The 21,337-nt window shown below is 39.6% G+C and overlaps 2 protein-coding genes and 1 pseudogene across 5 annotated transcripts in view; 2 read left to right on the forward strand and 1 right to left on the reverse strand.

Moving 5' to 3' along the window:
* Window positions 1-7,077, reverse strand: part of LOC102483142 (serine/threonine-protein kinase Nek1) — a gene marked incomplete at its 3' end in the record, with an annotated part of 67,081 nt that extends 60,004 nt beyond the window's left edge. The window contains exons 1-2 of the mRNA XM_014591339.2: window positions 6,963-7,077; window positions 6,615-6,875 (exon numbers count right to left, since the gene is read on the reverse strand). The remainder of the gene's footprint in view (window positions 1-6,614; window positions 6,876-6,962) is intronic.
* On the forward strand, window positions 771-1,792 carry LOC102476797 (ATP synthase subunit d, mitochondrial-like; annotated as a pseudogene).
* Window positions 7,078-7,517: 440 nt separating the features above from the next.
* CLCN3 (Cl-/H+ antiporter 3) overlaps window positions 7,518-21,337 on the forward strand; it is a 106,853-nt gene continuing 93,033 nt past the window's right edge. For all 4 annotated transcript variants that reach the window (XR_003550894.1, XR_001371081.2, XM_006141316.3 and 1 more), the window contains exon 1: window positions 7,518-7,988. The gene's annotated coding sequence lies outside the window, so the exon portion shown is untranslated. The remainder of the gene's footprint in view (window positions 7,989-21,337) is intronic.

A 21,337-nucleotide genomic window follows, 5' to 3' on the forward strand; every position in this document is an offset into this window, starting at 1 on the left:
TGGCTTTTGGTCTTGTGAGGTGTCAGACAGAGAGAGACAGAGAGACAGAAAGCAAGAAATCACCCCCCAGGGGAAATGGCCACACAGCAATCCCTTTTCCTCCCTTCTCCTCTTGGAATCCTGGGCATGCACCGGGTCTGGGACGTGAACTGCAGTTGACTACATGGGAGTCCAGCCACATAGCCATTACGCTAACTGCTGGTCTCCCCAAAGTTTATTTCTAAGTTCAATCCTCCATAAAATCAATGTTAATAGTTTCATAAATATCATCTATAATTTTCTCAAAGGTAATGACAACATAAAGCATGTATTTACATGTATATTCATTTTAATATTTTAAATGGGATTGTAATATACATATTGTTTTGCAAAATGTACCTTTTTTTTAACTCAACAGTATATCATGAGCATATCTCCAGAAGTCAATTAATTATTTTTTTTTTAAATAAGGTTTTTTTTCCATAGGGCATACACTCACCAGAGAGAGACAGTGAGAGGGAAAGTGAGAAGTCATCCCCCGGGAAGATGGCCACGCCAAAGTCCCTTCTCCTCCATTTTCCTTCTGGAATTTTGGGTATGCACACACATTAACCTGGCATGAGTGTCAAGCTGTCAGGTCTGGGACTCGAACTGTGGTTACCATGTGGGAGTCTAGTGCTTTAACCACACCACCTGCTAGCCCTGAAATCAACTAATTCTTGTTAATGACATTAATATTCCACATTATAGATGAACTAAAACCTACTTGACCATACCTCACTGGGTAGACATAAAGAATGTTTCCAATGATATTATTTTTGAGGGATAGATTCCTAAAACTAGGTTTGCTGGGTTAGAAAGTATGTATATTTTACTTGCTGTGGATGGTTCGCTGCTGGGGTTGAAGGATTGCAAGATGGCCGGGCAAAAATTTGCCCTAAAAACTATTGACTGGGTAGCTTTTGAGGAAATAATACCCTGAAACCAAAAGGCTATTGCTAACTCCCTGAAAACTTGGAATGAGACCCTCCTCTCCAGGTTGGCTGCACTACCCGAGATGCCGCCAGCTATTGACTGGGCGTACTACAAGGCCATTGTGGCCAAGGCAGGCTTGGTGGACGACTTGGAGAAGTTTAATGCCCTGAAGGTTCCTGTGCCAGAGTATAAATACTCTGTCCAGGTGGACGCTGAAGAAAAGGAAGATGTGAAAAGTTCTGCTGGGAACCAGCTGTTAGCGTAATGGCTATGTCACTGGACTCCCATGTAGTCGACCGCGGTTCGTGTCCCGGACCCGGTGGCTTAAAACTCACGCCGGGCGCGTGTGCGTGCGTGCGTGCCCAAGATCCCGAGAGGAGAATGGAGGAGAAGGGATTGCAGCGTGACCATCCCCCCTGGGGGGTGATTTCTCGCTTTCTGTCTCTCTCTGTCTGTCTGGCGAGCGCACGCGCCCTACAGTGAAAATCTCTCAAAAAAAAAGAAAAAAAAAAGTTCTGCTGAGTTTGTGTCCTTCTCAAAGTCCAGGATTGAAGAATATCAGAAACAGCTGGAGAAGATGAAGAACATAATTCCATTTGATCAGATGACCATTGAGGACTTGAATGAAGTCTTCCCAGAAACCGCATTATACAAGAAGTATCCCTATTGGCCTCACCAGCCAATTGAGAATTTATAAAAATACTGTGTCTGGAAGGAAGCTCTGGTCCTTGCCTTACAATTTCTGGACATTAAAAATAAAAGTAATGACATAGAAAAAAAAGAAAGTATGCATTTTTTTAATACTTTAGTACATACTCCTGTGTGGTATGGTTATATATTGTTGTATAACAAACTGTCCTAAAACTTAGTGGCCTAAAACAATAATGACGTATTATGCCTCACAGCGTTGGGGCCAAGAAATCAGGCAGACTTCTGCCAGATGGTTCTTTTGCTCCACATGGCTTGAACTAGGATCACTCACTTAACCTTCATTCAGCTAGCAACTGAAACCTTTTTGGAGAGATTTTCACTGCAGGGCGTGTGCGCTCGCCAGACAGACAGAGAGAGACATAGAGACAGAAAGCGAGAAATCACCCCCCAGGGGGGATGGTCACGCCGCAATCCCTTCTCCTCCATTCTCCTCTCGGGATCTTGGGCACGCACGCACGCACATGCACCCGGCGTGAGTTTTAAGCCACCGGGTCCGGGACACAAACCGCGGTCGACTACGTGGTAGTCCAGCGACATAGCCATTACGCTAACTGCTGGTTCCCCCAACTGAAACCACTTTTGTCAAAAGCAGAGGACATTTTTTTTTCTGGGGGGGGAGAGGTTTTTGGTATAGGGCATGTGTGCTTGCCAGAAAGAGACAGAGGCAGAAAAAGAGAAATCACCCACCAGAGGGATGGCCATACTGCAATCCCTTCTCCATTCTCCTCTCGGGATCTTGGGCACATGCACATGCCTCCAGCCTGAGTTTAGGCCACCAGGTCTGGAACTTGAACTGCAGTCGACTACGTGGGAGTCCAGTGACATAGCCATTATGCCAACTGCTGGTCCCAAAAGCAGAGGAAATTTAAAATATTTGCAAAATAAGAAACATCCAGTGCTTGTGGAAATAGGCACTTTTTTTTTTTTGAGAGATTTTTGCTATAGGGCACAAGCACTTACTGGAGAGAGAGAGAGACAGAGAGACAGAAAGTGAGAAATCACCCTCCAGGGGGATGGGCACAATGCAATCTCTTCTCCATTCCTCTTGGGATTTGGGGCATGAACACACACATCCGGCATAAATTTCAAGCCGCCAGGTCTGGGACTCAAACAGCAGTGCCATGTGAGAGTCCACCATGCCACCTGCTGACCCCTTGCTTTTTGGGGGGGGGAAGGTGGTACAAACCTACTTCTGAAAAGTAATCTAGGATGTGGTAGATCATTTTCAAATATGACCACAACCATTGATTCTTTCCCTTCTCATAAATTTCACCTGGCATTGAGCTTTGTCTTGGCCAAAAATATGGCATAGCTGTTCCTGCTCTAGGCTTTAAAAACCTTGCTAGCTTCTACTTCTTTAGCTTGAAATCTGTTTTTATGAAAGGGTTATGACTACCCCAAGACCATAATGTTGCAAGTGAGCCAACCTAGCCATATGAAAGTGTTGTGGACTATCAAGACACTAGACATGTGAGAAGTTTATTCTTTCTTTTTTTTTTTTAAAGAATTATTTTATTTATTTATTATTAAACTTTACTTATTTATTTATTTTTAAGTTGACCAGAGAGGGACAGAGAGAGAGAAAGCGAGAAAGCAAGCCGCCAGATCTGGGACTCAAACTGTGGTCGGCCATGTGGGAGTCCAGCACCCTTAACCACCACGCCACCTGTTGGCCTCAAGAAGTTTCTTATTTTGAGTTGTTTGGTGTAAGGGTCCCCAATTTTTCTAGCACCAGCAACACGCCTCATGGAAGACCATCCCTTTACAGACCAGAGAGCGGGGGGTTGGTCCTGGAATGATCCATGCATATCACATCCACCACGTACCCCATTTCCACTATTACCACATTGCAATATATAATGAAATAATCACACAATAGGGTTTACACTCTCACGAGAATCCAGTACCACCACTGATCTGTCAAGGGGTAGGGCCCAGGCAGCAATGTGAGTGATGGGGAGCAGCTGCAAACACAGCCTTGGGTGCTACTGTGAGGGGATGAAGATGGCACATTAAGCCCCCAACAGGCCACACACCAGCACTGGTCTATAGTCAGGGGGATGGGGACTCATGGTATAGAGTATGGTGATCAGGCTGACTCTTAATTCCTTTTGTATGGGAAAAGCTCACAAATTCATTCTCTAAAAACTCATTCTGGAGAACTATCTCAGTCCTAGAATTTCCTTCTTAATTATCCCACTAAAGTAAGAGATCTGTTAAGAACCTCAGTCAAACAGGATCTCTTCTGTATCATCTGCTAAGAAGTGATGAGATCAAACTATAAGTGTTCACAATAGGACACTTAAAATGTTCCAGGAAATCTGGCTGTGGTCCTTTTCCTGTATTTCCTTCCATCCAAATCTATTGAAGAAAAGTTTTTAACACTAGCAAATTATCTAACAAAAATGCCAGTGGAATTATAGAGTTCTTCGCTACATGCAATATATCGATATTATCACCAAGCACTTAGTTATTGTCCCACATCTAACACAGTGTTTCTGAGTCCCATCCATTACCTGGAAAGATACATATGCCTAACCTTGGAACAGTTAAAATAGAATGTCTAGGAGTGGGGCTTAAGCAAGGATATTTTTGTGAGGCTACTTAACTGGTTCTAAGATGGTTCTCATGTAAGAGTGAAGACTGAGGAGCCACCGGTGTTAGGCGAAGCACGTGGCATATAGTTAAGGCATTGGGTCCCACATGGCCAACTGTAAGGTTCGAGTCCTGGACTCAGTAGCTTGAAAATCACACTGGGCATATGTGTATGCATGTCCAGAATCTCAAGAGGAGAATGGAGGCAAAGGGATTGCAGTGTGCCCATCCACTCTTGGGAGGAGGTGTATAGGTGATTTCTCGCTTTCTTCTCTGTCTTGAACTGTCATTCTCCAGTGAGCACACTAGTCCTATGGCAAACATCTTTAAAAAGAGAGAGAAAAAGAACTATTAGTGTGATGTTGCATATGTCAGAAACCATGATTTTAAAAATAAGTTTCCAGGGACCAGCAGATGGTGTAATGGATATGTCACTGGACTTCCAAGTAGCTGACCGGGGTTTGCGTCCTGGACCTGGTGGCTTAAAACGCACACTGAGCATGTGTGCATACAAGCCCAAGATCCCAAGAGGAGAATGGAGATGAGACTGCGTCATGGCCATCCCCTCAGGGAGTGGTTTCTCACTTTGTCTCTCTGGTGAGCACACATACCTTATAGCAAAAATCTCTTAAAAAAATTGTTCCCATAAAGGAATAAGTTGGTGCATAAAATAAATATTGGAGAAAATGAAATGGAATAGTAGGCTTATTCTTGCCCACTTAAAAAGAAAACCTTGTGATAACTCCCCATGAAGTAACTAAGCTGCTACCATAAAATGATTTTTTATCATCATAGAAAGCAAGTAAGACTGACTACTTTCAATGACTGTTAGACTCTATGTGTCTCTATCCAATATTATGCTACATAACCTTAGGGAGAAGAGAAAGCATACCGTATCTGCAAATCTCTTGTGAAAAATTTCACGTAAGGGACCAGCAGTTAGCGTAATGGCTATGTTGCTCAACTCCCATGTAGCCAACCGCGATTCATGTCCCGGACCCGGGGGGTTAAACTCACTCTGGGCACGTTTGCGTGTGTGCCCAAGATCCTGAGAGGAGAATGAAAGAGAAGGGATTACGGCATGGCCATCCCCCCTGGAGGGTGATTTCTTGCTTTATATCTTTCTGTCTCTCTCTCTCTGGTGAGCACACGTGCCCTATAGCAAAAAAACCCTACCCCCCAAAGAAATTTCACTTAAGAAAGTTTTTACTTGCCTTCCCACCTTTTCAAAAAGAATCTAAGAAAATTGTAGGGCTAGACAGTGGTGCAGAGGAACAACCTAAAGCTCTGCAAGGCAATCCCACATGGAAGGTTCCTGTTTCACATATGAAGACCTCCCTGAGTACCTTGGGCACATGTTTGCCCATGGATGAAGGCTAGGGTAGATCACAGCGTCAGGACCTGTTAGTGGTGGCTTTCTCTTTTTCTCTTGCTCATGGAAGAAATAAGTAAACTTAAGAAAGAAAAGTTTGGATAGGGAAGAAAAGAAATTTTGCTCAGATTTTGCCATAGTTCTACACATTTCACTTTGGTAAAAATAATGAAAGAAGGCATGAGAAACTTGATTTTATTCTGAGAATCCCCACCATAACCATGGGCACCATACCAGCTCTAGTGTACAGGCTTGTACTGTTTGAGAAAAGAAGTACCTGGGCAAAACTTGTGTGTTAAGCACAGGTAAGTCATTAACCTTTGTGACAAACAGTAGAGCAAATACATGTGAAATACAGATAGAAAGGCTGGGAAGACCAAGATGTAGCTAATATTCATAAGGCACTAAATATATGAGAGGCACTTAGTCTTCATGAAGCACCATATAGTCTTAACATACTACATATACATGAGACATTCATCATTCACACATAGGTCTGACTCTGTCACCCAGTGGTTGACATTCACACTGATCTGACACATTCTGCTCAAGAACTGCAATACCTGTAAAAGAGGTTTTTAACAAGTTTATGGAAAATGCATATTTTGAAAAAACTATGCATAGATTTCAAATTTTATCACACTAGAATTCATATTTTAATTCCATTTTCCACAAATCTTTTTAAGTCCCTTCCTTGCGCAATCCCTTTATCAAGGAATATCGTGCAGCCTCAGTGAATAAGGAAACCAGCAATAGTACTGAGCCCTGTATTTTTTTCTCTTATACATACATACCCACCATTAACTTAAATGTATAAATCAGGCTATTTAAGGTGAATAGAACATTTTAAACAACATACTTTAAGTAATGTAGTCTCTCAAAATATCTAACTGTACTCATGTATCTTCTCACTGGTTGATCCTGGGTATCTGAGCCACAGACAGCAAAACCAAGAATAAGTGGAGCTACTGTACCTGCTTACCAAGTTAACTGGCAAGCTAGAGCTGAAGCCAGGCATTCTTCCCCTGCATCTCCTCAAGCATGGGGATGGTGTTTATTGAATTCTGTGACACATAGTAGGAGCTCAATAAATGTGTGGCAAACAGAAATCAACTCAATTCAGACCGTGTAGGAATCTCAGATTCCGTATCTTCTCCCAAATACCTAATTTCCAAGCATCGTTTGAAAAGTCGTGATGGCTAAATTCACGTTATCAGGTTTCCTTGTAGGTTAGGCACAGAACCTGCGACGACAAATGAGGCGAAGTCACACCACCGCATTCCCTGCCGCCGTGAGCAACCCGGATACACACGGGGAAATAGGTGCTGACCTAAACAGCACCAAAGGCAGGCCCGCGTTTCTCCCGATGGAGGTTTTAAATATGAGCGCTTGTTGGCGGCGGCTTTTAGCTGCTCAGTTTCGCGGCCGAGGCCTGCCGCTGTTTCACAGGAGGCGGCCGCACTCTGTCGTCGGGGTGGAACTGCAGCTTCGCGATGACGCTGGGGACGGCGAGCGCCCGCGGCCTTGCGACAATGCCACCCCTACGGTGGCCGCCTCCTGTCCTTTAACGAGGTCACACAAGGGGCAAGCAGAATGGGTGAGTGACGTGAACTAATCGCCCAAGGAGGGCTTCAGGCGCAGCACCCGCCAGGCCGCTCGGCTCCTCCTCCTCGCGACCCAACCCGGGCCCGCCCACCTCCCCACACCGCCCAATCGGCGCCCACTCGGCTCCAAGACTGGCCGCCGGGGGAGATGTTGGGGCGGCCGGACGCCGAACGGCCGTTCACGTCAACGCGGTGACGTCACGCGCCGACGCTGGGGACGTACCTGTCGGGCTCCCGACTCCCGCAGCTTCTCTTCCCCTCCGGTGGGTCAGGGCCGGTACTGTCCGGTCCGGAACCCACAGCTCCGTTCTCGGAGTCCAAGTTCGTCCCGGCCGGGTATCGGGCCGGATAATGAGGAAGGAGGGTGTGGTGGGTTGACAGCCTTCGTACTGTACTCCCAAGTTGGAGCGTGGATTCAGTTTTAGTCTTTTAAGAAGGAAGTGAGATTGGAGGTTTTTATTTTTTGGGATAGAACCAGGTGGACTCTAGGGCCCTCTAAAGCAGGAGGATTTAACTTAATGCTGCTCGCGTGTATGAAGGAGGGCTAAAAAAAGTCCCACCTGGCAAAATTTCCATAACCTCATCAAGTAGAAAACACCGGGTATCTTTTAAATCGCGATAGTTTTCGTTGTGTGTCAAGCTTTCTTCAGGTGAAGCTCCCAGGCAGCTAGGTTTTAGGTTTGAAACAGATGCAGAATCCAAAGGCAGCGCAAAAAACAGCCACCGATTTTGCTATGTCTCTGAGCTGCGAGGTGAGTTGCATTGTATGAGCGAAGATTCGTTAGCTGTCATGTTCACGGATTTTGGGTCAGCTGTGAGGGCAGCGTTCTCATCTTGGTTTCTCTTAGAACAGGTGTACCTACATGATGATAAACCGGTCCTGCTTATGTATCTCCCTTCGGACATGCTTTAAAATCTCACCATTTCCTTTAGGAACCATGGAAAGACCTTAAAATAGAGTGGAAGTGGGTTCCAGGAAAAGATGATTTTTGAACTTAGTGGATATTACTCTCGCTTAATTAGCCCAGATTTAAAAAATATTCTATTTTTCTATCTTTACAGATGTGTATATATAAACACTTCTTGTATATATGTGTGTTTTGACTTTAAACTTACTGGACCAGAAGGTATCATCTCAGAAATTACCTTTGCATGTGGTATGCTTTGTGTTATGGTATTTAAAAATGAGCACATAGAAAATAATTGCAAATATGCATATTAGAGACCAAGATTTTTGGGTCCTTTGGAAGAAATTCTGTTTAGGTGAGAATTTGAATCAACAGTGACCATACTTTCCCCCCCCATATGTAATTGAAAAGTTGGAATTCTACAAATGTTAACTCTTTTCATCCATTCAATTCAGTTACTGCAGCATCATTGTGGTTCATATAATTGATTCTTTCCAGAAATGTTTTCTGAAGAGTTAATTTAGATTTATTTTCTTGATGAGGTTGGTATGGAAGTAATTTAACTATCAATCAGTTCTACATGGCTTTGTGAATCACTACGTGGCAGTATTAGTTCAAGAGTACATAGGTAGTTGAAATGCTTATGTGTATATTGTTGACTTTCATCTTAAAAGGTGTTGCTGCTGGTTGTTTCCTTGTTATGTAGTAATGTTAAAAACCATGTATGTGACCTACAGATATTTTCTCAAATTGAATATGCTATGTAACCTCTTGTTTAATAGTGACAACCACTGTTGACAGAATCCATCGCATATGCTTTCTACTTCTTAGTCCCACCATTTCCCATCTCAAAGAGTGATTGATTGCTTGAGTGATGAGCCAGATTATTTTGTTTAAGAGGTCAATATATAAATGTGAAGTACTTATCTCTTTACTTGGAAATTGTGCTTTATTTAGCATGTGCTATCAATCATACATAACTCATTGGCAATGTAAATATTTGACCTGGTTTTGAATATATACAGTTCAGGAGAACAGATTTATTGAAGTCATGGGTTTATGTTAGTAAATCGGCTAATTTCCAAGTCATGTTGGTGATAGCCTTTCCGTTTCCTGTTGTGACATGTTGGTAATAATTTTCAGACTGCTCAGGAAGCCAGATTTGATCTCTGTGTGGGGTCATATATCCAAGCAGTATCCTGTGGGGTTTGGCCACTTGTACTGCTCTGTAGAACTTCCAGTTTAGTTTGTAGTTGTTTGTCAGTGGGGATCTAAAATATATAATATGATGTAGTAAGTGTTAATATTTGTTGAATGCCTTCTCCAGGCTCTTCTCTACATGGTTTTTGTTGACAACTTCAATTTTCATACTAACCTTATGATATGTAGGCACTTTTGCTGTTCCTATTTTACAGATGTGGAAACCGAGGCACAGGATTTAACCAGCTTTGTCCAGGGTCCCACAACAGCATGTCAGAACTGAGACTGAAGCCTGTAGGATGGTTTTAGAGCTCTTTCTCTCAATGGCTGCATTAATACTGTAGTTTAGACAAGTTAAAACACTAGAGAAGAAGATAGAATGAAAGACGTGAACATAGACCTATTTATTTTTATTCTAAAACTAATGTAAAATTATAGAAACTCTGTAAAAGTGTTTTAAAATGAAAACAGATAATCCTACTACTTAAATAAATATTTAAATTTTAAATTGTGTACATTTTCTTTTTTACATAAACATAGCTATGATTCATTTTGATTCTTAAAGATCAAAACCTTCAGTTAAATGTGAAATAGGGGATGAACCCTACTGTTCCACCTGCATTATTGAAATACAATTTAGATCAGCAACTTTGACTGGAACCAAGCTAAATAATTTTCTGCTATCTCTTATGGGAAGTAGTTGAATAGTTTCTTTTAAAATCATGAATACTATTTAGTTTTCAAAGTCTTTCACAGCATCCTTTCATTGGAATATTTTATCTTCCTTTCTTGCAGTCTGAACTTAAATGAGGATACTTTAGAAAAGTTAGTGGAAAAATAAAATTAAGTATGAGTTTACTTTGGTTCAAGAAATTTTTGAAATGCATGTATTTTTTTTAAGAGAGATTTTTGCTATAGGGCATGTGTGCTTGCCAAAGAGACAGAAAGCGAGAAATCACCTCCCAGGGGGGATAGCCACTCTGCAATCCCTTTTCCTCCATTCTCTTGGGATCTTGGGCATGTAGGCACACATGCCTAATGTGAGTTTTAAACTGCTGGCCCTAGACTCTAACCATGGTTGACTACCGTGGGAGTCCAGTGATGTAACCATTATGCCATCTGCTGGTCTTCGATGCTCTTTTTATGTTTATTTCCCATGATCTTTTTAAAGACCCCTTTGTATTTTTTTCCCTTGTCCTTTTAAAATCATCTAGCATTTAAATCTTACCATCAAATTTGTTTTTGTTTGTTTCATGACTGTGTTTATTTTAATAATCATTGTAGATATTTATGGGGCACAGTGTAATGTTTTGGTAGTTGTATCCGTTGTAGAAGGATTAAATTAATCTAGTTAATTTTTTCATCACCTTACCTACTCATCTTTATTTCTATGGTAAGGATGTTTAAAATATATTCTTTTAGAATTTCAAGGCATACAGTGCATTATTGTTAACTGATTATTATGCTGTGCAATAGACCTCTAAGACTTATTTCTCTTGCCTAATTCGACTTTGTCCTTTTTGACCAATCTCTCCTTTTTCTCCATCCTCTCCAACACCCCCAGCCTTCAGTATGTATATACCATCTTACTCTCTGTCTCTATGATTTTAACTTTTTTAGATTTTGCACTAATGTGAGATCATGCAGTAGTTAGTTGTTCTTTGTGCCTGGCTTATTTCACCTAACATAGTGTTCTCCAGATTTTCTGTGTTGTCATAAATGACAGAATTTTCTTCTTTTAAAAGTCTGTATAGTATTCCATTATGTATATATGCCACATTTTATTTATCCATTTACTTGCTCATGGACACTTATGTTGTTTCTGTATCTAGGATATTGTAAGTAACAGAATTTTTCCTGTTTGAATAGGCTAAAAGATTTTGTAAGTCTGGTGCTGGTAGATGGCATGATATTAGGGATGCTGGACTACCACATGGCTGACTATGGTTCAAGTCCCCGACCTGGTGGCTTATTTTCTCTCTCTCTCTTGCTGTCCCTTTCTGCGCAAATTAAACAAAATAAATAAGTAAACAAATAAATAAAGTTAAATAAAGTAATTCATTTTTATAAAAGATTTTATAAGTCTAAGAGGTTTTCTTTGAGCTATTTCCTATAACAGGTTATTGTTACTTTTTTTTTTTTTTTTTGCTATAGAGTGCGCGTGCTTGCCAGACAGAGAGAGACAGAAAGCCAGAAATCACCCCCCGGGGGAATGCCACGCCGCAATCCTTCCTCCTCTATTCTCCTCTCGGGATCTTGGGCACACATGCATACGCGCCCGGCGTGAGTTTAAGCCACCGGGTCTGGGACTCGAACCGCAGTTGACTATGTGGGAGTCCAGTGACGTAGCCATTACACTAACTGCTGGTCCCAGTTTTTGAAAAAAATATAAAGCATAACAATTTGGATATGCTGCTGACTGAATGAATAATAAATATAAAATATCAAGTAATATTACTTTTGGGAGAAATCAGTTTCATTATTGTTATATTATAAATATATTGATAATTTGTATCAGAATAAATCCTTACTGTTTTATAAACCCATGGGTCTAATGAAATACTTCTGCTCTTTACCCTCTCTGTTCTTGCACTTTTGCCATTTTTTAAAAAAATAAGTCTTGTTGGGAGCAGCAGGTGGCATGGTGGTTAAGGTGCTGGACACTCCCACATGGCAGATCAGGGTTCAAGTCCTGAATCTGGTGGCTTGCTTTCTCACTTCCTCTCTCTTTCACTCTCACCTTCTGTCTCTCTCTGGTCAAATTAAGAAATAAATGATTGAATAAATAAAATAAATTATTTAAAAAAATAAGTCCTATCATGTATTGTGATACTTTACATGATTTAGGAAAGTGGATTTAATAATTACTCAAGTCAGGACCAGCAGATGGTATAATGGTTATGTCCCTGGACTCTCATGTAGTTGACCACAGTTCAAGTCCCAGACTCAATGACTTAAACTAAAACCCAGGCATGTATGTGTGCATGCCCAAAATCCTGAGAGGAGAATGGAGAAGAGATTGCAGCATGACCATTCCCCCTGGGGGATGATTTCTTGCTTTCTGTCTCTCCGGTGAGCACATGCACCCTATAGCAAAAAACTCTAAAATAAAAATAAATAAATAAATTGGTCAACTATATCTCTATATAGGATGCAGTTTTTATATTTTTATGTTTATGTTACCAAAATGAAGAAATGCTCATAATTTTTACCTACTTTTCTGATTGAAATCATTGACTCTGGTGTTGAATAGATTCTTTTGGATGTTGAATATCTAGTGTTTACTGTAAATGCTGTAGAAGATGAGTGACCACGATCTGAAGAAAGAGAACTTATTGTATAAAATAAGCTTAAAATCTGATCAGTGTAGTAAGGATTAGTTATATTGATTTTACTTTGAGTATTTGTTCTAAATTAAAAACCCTGACTACTACTAATATAATTAGTAGACTGTGGTTAATTCTTATGGTATAATAGTGACCTTTGTCATCTGTTTTCTCTGGTGTTTTTAGAATCTGAATTTTTAAAAAAATACTCTATATTAGACTATCTTTGAGTTATTATCAATAGAATTACCAAGTTCAATTCTTTCAAGGTTGTCTACATTTTTTTTTTTTTTTTTTAAAGAGAGGTTTTTGCTGTGTGCTTGCTGCAAAGACAGAAAGCGAGAAATCACCTCCTGGAGGGATGACCATACCGCAGTCTCTTCTCCTCCAGTCTTCTCTCAGAATTTTAGGAACGTACTCATACGTGCCCGGTGTGAGTTTCAAGCTGCTGGGTCCAGGACTCAAACTGTGGTCAACTACATGGGGGTCCAGTGACGTAATTGTTACACTGTCTACTGGTTCCTACATATTTTTTAACGCAATTATTTATTTATATGTATTTATTATTTATTACCTTTCAATTTGCTACAGGGCATGCACACCAACCAGAGAGAGAAAAAGAGAGAGAAAAAAAAAAAGAAGAGAAAGCAAGCTGTCAGCTCTGGGCCTCAAGCTGTCAGCCATATGGGAGTCCAGCACCTTAACCACCACATCATCTGTTGCACCTCTACTCTTTTTTTAAAACAAACAAACAAACAAAAAAAGCAGTGTTGCTTTACTATGTAAATACTGTCCTCACTTTCTCTTCAGCTTGATATATCTCGAATTACTTAAACTCTGAAAGGTGTGATTGTTCTTTGTATAGGTAATTATTATTAATTAGTAAATACGTGCCTCCTATTTTTTAAATTATTTTTGCTATAGGGCACTTGTACTTGCCAGAGAGATAGAGACAGAGACAGAAAGCAAGAAATCACCACCCGGGGAGGATGGCCACGTCACAGTCCCTTCTTTTCCATCCTCCTATTGGGATCTTAGGCACACGTGCACATACACCCTGACCTGCCTTATTTTAATTTAACTACTTTCTTTCCCATATTACTCTGTAATTGTGTGGCTAGAAATAGGAGAAAAGCTCTCTTCTGTATAAAATTGGATGGAAAAGAATATGGCACATAGTCTCAGTGTAGACCTAATGGATCCTAGTGTCTACTAGACAGATCTTTCTGACCAGGTGTTCTGGGATTATCATGTATGCAACATGTCTGGCAATTTTTTTTCTGTGCATTCTTCTTCAGCTATTGGGTCATCTGAAAAGTCATGAGGGTTTTTTCATAGAAAAACATGTCGTGACTTTCCAAATACGACTAAATAGATTTTTTCTATAGAATTATTTAATTTTATTTGTTATTGTATATTTTTTAATCTGAACCCATACTCTTTTTTTAAAACAAACAAACAAACAAAAAAAGCAGTGTTGCTTTACTATGTAAATACTGTCCTCACTTTCTCTTCAGCTTGATATATCTCGAATTACTTAAACTCTGAAAGGTGTGATTGTTCTTTGTATAGGTAATTATTATTAATTAGTAAATACGTGCCTCCTATTTTTTAAATTATTTTTGCTATAGGGCACTTGTACTTGCCAGAGAGATAGAGACAGAGACAGAAAGCAAGAAATCACCACCCGGGGAGGATGGCCACGTCACAGTCCCTTCTTTTCCATCCTCCTATTGGGATCTTAGGCACACGTGCACATACACCCTGACCTGCCTTATTTTAATTTAACTACTTTCTTTCCCATATTACTCTGTAATTGTGTGGCTAGAAATAGGAGAAAAGCTCTCTTCTGTATAAAATTGGATGGAAAAGAATATGGCACATAGTCTCAGTGTAGACCTAATGGATCCTAGTGTCTACTAGACAGATCTTTCTGACCAGGTGTTCTGGGATTATCATGTATGCAACATGTCTGGCAATTTTTTTTCTGTGCATTCTTCTTCAGCTATTGGGTCATCTGAAAAGTCATGAGGGTTTTTTCATAGAAAAACATGTCGTGACTTTCCAAATACGACTAAATAGATTTTTTCTATAGAATTATTTAATTTTATTTGTTATTGTATATTTTTTAATTTGACAAGTGGGAGAGAGACATAAAGAGAAAGGGAAAGTGAGAAGGCAAGCTGCCATAGCTGGAGTTTGTACCAAGGTCAACCATGTGGGAGTCCAGCATGCCACTTACCAACCCCTCCAACTACTTTCTCTTATTAACTTTTTGACTTCTATAAAGACTAATCATTTAATTAAAAATAGAGAAAGAAACCTGAACTTTATAGTCATTGCTACTTACTTTTCTCTAGTTTCCCATAAATCCAGGTTTACTGATTTTTTGGTCTTCATGACCCCTGAGTGTGGTCTTTTCTGCCTTCATTGTGACTTTAGATCCTCTGTTACTTCTTTTTGTTTTCTGGTTGTAAGACAAGGTCTCCTATATGATTCTCTTGCCTTACCCTTGCAGCTGGGACTATAGGCACATGTCACCACACCCAGCCTTTTAGGTTAAACCGAGAATTAAACTGAGGAGCACAGCAACTTAGCACCACACCCCACCACCGCTAAGCCAAGATTACTTATTATTTCTTATTGGAATAACTCTGAAACTTTCTTAGTGTGGTATTCTTGCCGTCAGATGACATTACTCATCTCAGAGCCTATCTTTGTATCACTCCTTTGCTCAGCCTTCACCACCTCCCTTAATCTGGTGTTCAAGTTCTTTCATGGGTTCTTTTAATTAATTAATTTATTTTAGGTATATGCCATAGGGCACGTGCTGGCAGAGACAGAGAGAGGGAAAGTGAGAGAAATCACCCCTTGGGGAGATGGCCATGCTGTAGTCCCTTCTCCTCCTGGGGTCTTGGGGACACGTGCACATGCACCTAATGAGATTTTCAAGCTTCTAGATCTAGGACTCAAGCCACGGTCAACCATGAGGGAGTCCAGAACCTTAAACGCCACAGCACCTGCTGGCCCCCTGGGTTCTTTTTCTAGCTTTTCTCTTTATCCCTATGTGAGCCTTAGTGCTTTGCATGCTAGGTCAGCATTCCCAGCGTATATTTTAAGGAACACTAGTACCATAGAGTGCTAACAGATGTTACAAGGGTGGAAGAATCTTGGTAAGCTAAATTTGAGAAGCTTTTTCTTACATCTTATATATTATATATATGTATATGTTTATATATAATATATAAACATATAATATTACTATATTATTAAGTGTTCTATAAACATTAGTAAATAAATAAGTGATTATGTTGAAATTTTTTTTTTCTTTAGGTTTTTGCCATAGGGCCCATGTGCTTATCAGAGAGGGGAGGGACAGAAAGAGAGTGAAAGGAAAAGTGAGAAATCACCCTGCACGCAGCATGGCCATGCTGCAGTTCTTCCTACACTCTCCTCCTGGTATTTTGAGCACACACTCAAATGTGCCCAGCATGAGTTTCAAGCTGCCAAGTCTGGATTCAAATTGCCGTCAGCCATATAGGAGTCCAGTGCCTTAACTGCTGGTCCCTGTCACTTTTTTTAAAAAATAAGTGTATTTATTTCTTTTATGAGCAAGAGAGACAGAGAGACAGCACCCCCAACATAGTTCTGATGCCTGGATTGAAACCCAGCCCCAGCCAGCGCGGGACTATGGGCATGCACATAGCTGGCATACATAGGGAGGGCTCTGAGCACAAATGTGGAACCTTCCCATGTGGATCAGCGTCATCGAGCATTGCATGTTTCTGCTGTACCTTGTCCAGCCCCTAATCTGTGACCATTACTTAGCACAAACAATTCTTAAAAGTATTTTTTATGAGAATGAATATCCCATACATACAAATGGCTGGGTCAATCACTGCTTCACAAAACTCTATGGCATCATTACTTTAGTATCCTCTCCTTAGGTGCTCACATTGAGGATTTTCATTTCTTTTACTTATATTGTGCCTTTCTGTTTAGCTTATGCCAAATAGTTGACTGACACACTTTTGGGGCTTAGCCGTAGTCCTCAACCTTACCTAACCTTTTTTATGGGAGAGATAAAATGTTAGTGGAGGCCATGAAAAATTAGTGTGCCTATCTCAGTTTGTGGATTCCTTAGAACCTGTTTCCAGCATCTTATTTCTGTTCTACTCCTCTGCTCCCAAATTCTGATGAAATGTGGCTTAGTGCTTGCAGTTTTAGAGTTAAATCAATGTGCTGAAGGTAGCCATGCCCTTCATTATAGTCTGACTTTGAAGAGAAGCTAAAGCCTGTGGACCAGCAGATGGCGTAATGGTTACGTCACTGGACTCCCACGTAGTCGACAGTGGTTCGAGTCCTGGACCTGGTGACTTGAAAGTCATGCTTGGCATGTGTACATGCATGCCTGAAATCCCGAGAGGAGATCAGAGGAGAAGGGATTGTGGCCATCTCCACTGGAGAGTGATTTCTCACTTTCTATGTCTGTCTGTCTCTCCTAATCTCTCTTTAAAAAAAAAAAAAAAAAAGAAAGTAAAGCCTGAATCTATAATTCTAAAGTTGGAAAGAATGCTCTGGTATTGAATTCCATACATTGTAGGAAGCTGAAATTTGTTTCTGCCAGCTATTAGAAGCCAGAAACTTAGTGTATTTCTTAGAATTCTTTACCTTTTCCACATTTTATTAGTTACCAAGTCCTTGTAAATATTTTTTAAAACTTTCTGCCTCTTCATATTGCTATATCTCAGTATTCTCACTCTCTTGGTGTTTAGAATTGTTTACAGGTCTATTTCATCTACTTTCTCCTCCAGCTTTTATCTGTCATTTTTTTTGCCCTTCTATCTTCCACCCTGCTGCTAGTGCTACTGTTGGCTTGCTAAAACTCCTATCTGATCATGTGGTTTCTCATTTTAAAATTCCTAATGGTTCCTTATGTGAGTATGAAAGTATCTTAGCATGGAATGAGCCTCTCCCTTTATGATCTGGCCTATACCAACCTATAGCTAGTCTCTAGTCCCTCCCTTACCTCTTACATAAGCTACCCAAACAGGTTTTGTTATTATGCCTCTGTGTGGTTGCACAAACTTTTTTGGCTTGTCTTAACTTTTTCCTCATAATCAGCCTAGTTAACTTATCCTAATCTATCAGTTTGCTGCCTAAACATTCCCTCTGGTAAGTGTTCACAGATTGTTTCTCAGCTCCTGCGACGCCTTAGTGTTACCAAATACCTTGTTTATACTCTCCTGTGATACTTATCATAGAATACTCCAGTTAATTCTTTATATTTCACCTTCTTAGCCTTAGGAAGAGGAACTATATTTCATTCTTTATCCAAGTGCCTGGTTTTGTGCCTGGTAAATGGTTGTCAAATAAATTAGTAAATGACTGATTACTATGTAGATAGTAATCCTGTAAACTGAGATACAGAAAGGAGAAAAGCAAGGGCAAATATTTGCTTTGACTCAGTTGAATTTGAGTTCTCATACAATATCCAGTTATACCATTCACTTGTTATGTACTTGTTATTTATTCATATTATAAATGCTATTTGATTCAATAAGATGTTTTTTTGTCAGTATAGACAAGATAATTCTAAAATTTACATGGAAAACTAAGGAAGCTAGAATAGTAAAACAATTTTGAAAAAGAATAAGACATAAGAATCAGTCTACCAGATTTCAAGAGTTATTATATAGCCACAGTAATCAAGACTGAGTGGTATGAGTATAGATGTAGACACATCTATCAGTGGAACAGAACAGAGAACACTGAAATAGAGCCACAGAAATATACTGAACTGATTTATTTATTTAGTTCATTTTTTTGTGCCATTACTGACAGTGAAGGAAGGTTTTTATTGCTTTATTGCCAGACAGCACATTTGCTTACAGAGAGATAGACTAGTAGGGTGAGGGGAGCAACACCCTTCAAGGTGGTACAGTCATGTTGCATCTCCTCCATTTTTCCATCATATGAGAATATGGAGCATGTACACACCACGTGTACCTATGTGCTTTTCTTTTTTTTTTTTTACTTAAATTTTTTTATATTACATTTAACCACATATATTTTTAGTGTTTAACATTTCGTTTTCCAGCATGATTACCATGGATATTAATCAAGACAAAGCCATTACTATCCACATACCGTCATCAAATAACTTTTCTTTTTTTTCAGATTATTATTTTTTATTCTCATTATTATTTTTTTAAACATTTAATCACTATACATCATTTGACTTGTGAAGAGAATTTACTTAACATGAAATACTTCTCAGACCAGTCGAGTAGAGAAGACTATACATGTTGTTATCAATAGGTAATAAACCATTTCTGTGTTCCATAAATGTCATGCCTCGCTATTTGTTCTCATGCTATCCTTCTCTATACTCTTCCCTTCTCTCCCCTGTTCCACACTGTCCCCAGTGTCCATAACTTTTCACTGCTTTTATGCTCTCTAATATTTTAACCTCTACCACAGAGTGCAGATACTCGGTATATATTAAGTGGATACATACAATATCTTTCTTTCATAGCCTGGCTTGCTACACTCAACAATAAATCTTCCATATTCGACCACTTTTTATCAAATGTCAGCGTCCTGTTGTTTTTTCATGGCTGAATAGTATTCCATAGAGTATATGTACCAATCCATTCATATCTGTTTGTCGAAATTTGGGTTGGTTCCATGTCTTAGCAATTGTGAATAATGCAGTAATAAACGTCGATGTGCAAGCACTTTTCCAACTGAATGTTTTCCTGTCCTTTGGGTAGATACCTAGAGTGAGATTCTAAATCAAAGGGTAGTTCTATTTGTAGACCTTTGAGAAACTTTCATATTGTTTTCCACAGTAGCTAAACCAATTTACATTCTCATCAGCAGTGTAGGGGAGTTCCCCCTTCACCACAACCCCACCAGCACTTACCACTTTTTGTATTTTTAATCTTCGTCATTCTGACAGAGTTTAGGTGGTATCTCATAGTGATTTTGATCTATATCTCCCTTATGATGAGGGGTGCTTAGCATTTTCTCATATGCTTTTTGGCTGTTCATATGTTTTCCTTAGAAAAATTTTTGTTTAGCTCATTTTCCCATCTTTTAATTGGGTTAATCATTTATTTTTCGGGTAGGTCACTTGAATTCCCTGTGTATTTTGGTTATCAGTCCCTTATCTGAGATACATTTTGCAAAAGTACTCTCCCATTATGAGGGTTGTTGATTGACAGTGATTGCCATGTCCTTTGCTGTGCTGAAACTTTTTTTTTCCCCCTTGTTTAAAGAATTATTTTATTCAACTTTGTTTTAGTTTGACCAGAGAGGGAGATGAAGTGAGAGAAAGCGAGAAAGCAAGCTGCTGGGGCTGGGACTTGAACCACAGTTGGCCGCGTGGGAGTCGAGCATCCTTAACCACCACGCCACCTGCCAGCCCCACTGTGCAGAAATTTCTTAATCTGATATAGTCCCACTGGTCTATTTTAGGGACTATTACCCATGCTTTGGGGGTCTTATTTAAGAAGTCTTTGCCTACCCCAATGTTTCCCAAGTTTTTTCCACCAGTAGTTTTATAGTTTGGTTTTATAGTTTGAGGTCTTAGGTTCAGATCTTTGATCCACTTTGAGTTGATTTTTGTTAATGGTGAAAGATGGGGATTCAGTTTCATCTTTCTGCAGGTGGATACCAAGTTTTTCCAGCACCATTTGCAAAAGAGGTTTTCCTTTTCCCAGGGGATTGACTGGTATCCTTTGTCAAAAATCAGTTGGCTGTAAGCTTTGGGGTTTATTTCTGGGGCCCCGATTCTACTCCATTGGTCCACCTGTCTGTTTTTGTGCCATGCTGTTTTGATATCACAATTTTATAGTATATTTTGGGGTCGGGGGTAATATGCCGCCCACTCCACTATTCTTGTGCAAGATTGCTTTGGCAATATGAGGTCTTTTATGATTCCAGACAAATTCTATGATTGTTTTTTCTAGACCCATGAAGAATGTTTCTGGCATTTTGATTAAAATTGCGTTAAATATGTAGATTAATTTGGGTAGAATTGCCATTTTGATTATATTAATTTTGCCAATCCAGGAACATGGGATGTCCTTCCACTTTTTTGTGTCCTTTTCAGTATCTTTGAGATTTTCATAGTTTTCTTTGCCTATTTGAATGCCTTTTATATTCTCTTTTCTGATTGCTTTGGCTAAAATGTCCAGCACTATATTTAAAAGCAGTGTAGAAAGTGGGCAGCCTTGTCTAGTACCCGTTTTTAGTTGAAAAGCTTTTAGCTTTTCCCCATTCAGTATAATGTTAGCTATAGGTTTTTCATAGATGGCTTTTATTGTGTTGAGAAATGATTTCCCTTCTATACCCATCTTGCCGAGAGTGTTAATCATGAAGGGACAATTGTATTTTATCAAATGCTTTCTCTGCATCAATTGAAATGATTAAATGGTTTTTACCTTTCTGTTAATATGGTGTATTTATGGTCTTGTGTATCTAGAACCACCCTTCCATCCCTGTAGTAAAGCCTACTGATCGTGATGAATAATCTTTTTTATATGTTGTTGGATATGATTTGCAGGTATCTTGTTTTTTTTTTTTTTTTTTTTTTTTTATTATCATCATAATCTTCTTTATATTACATTGGATTAACTATAACTTTACACTGACTTCCCT

This window comes from Tupaia chinensis, unplaced genomic scaffold (assembly GCF_000334495.1).
Source record: "Tupaia chinensis unplaced genomic scaffold, TupChi_1.0 Scaffold000051_1, whole genome shotgun sequence".
NCBI classification, from domain to species: Eukaryota; Metazoa; Chordata; class Mammalia; order Scandentia; family Tupaiidae; genus Tupaia; species Tupaia belangeri.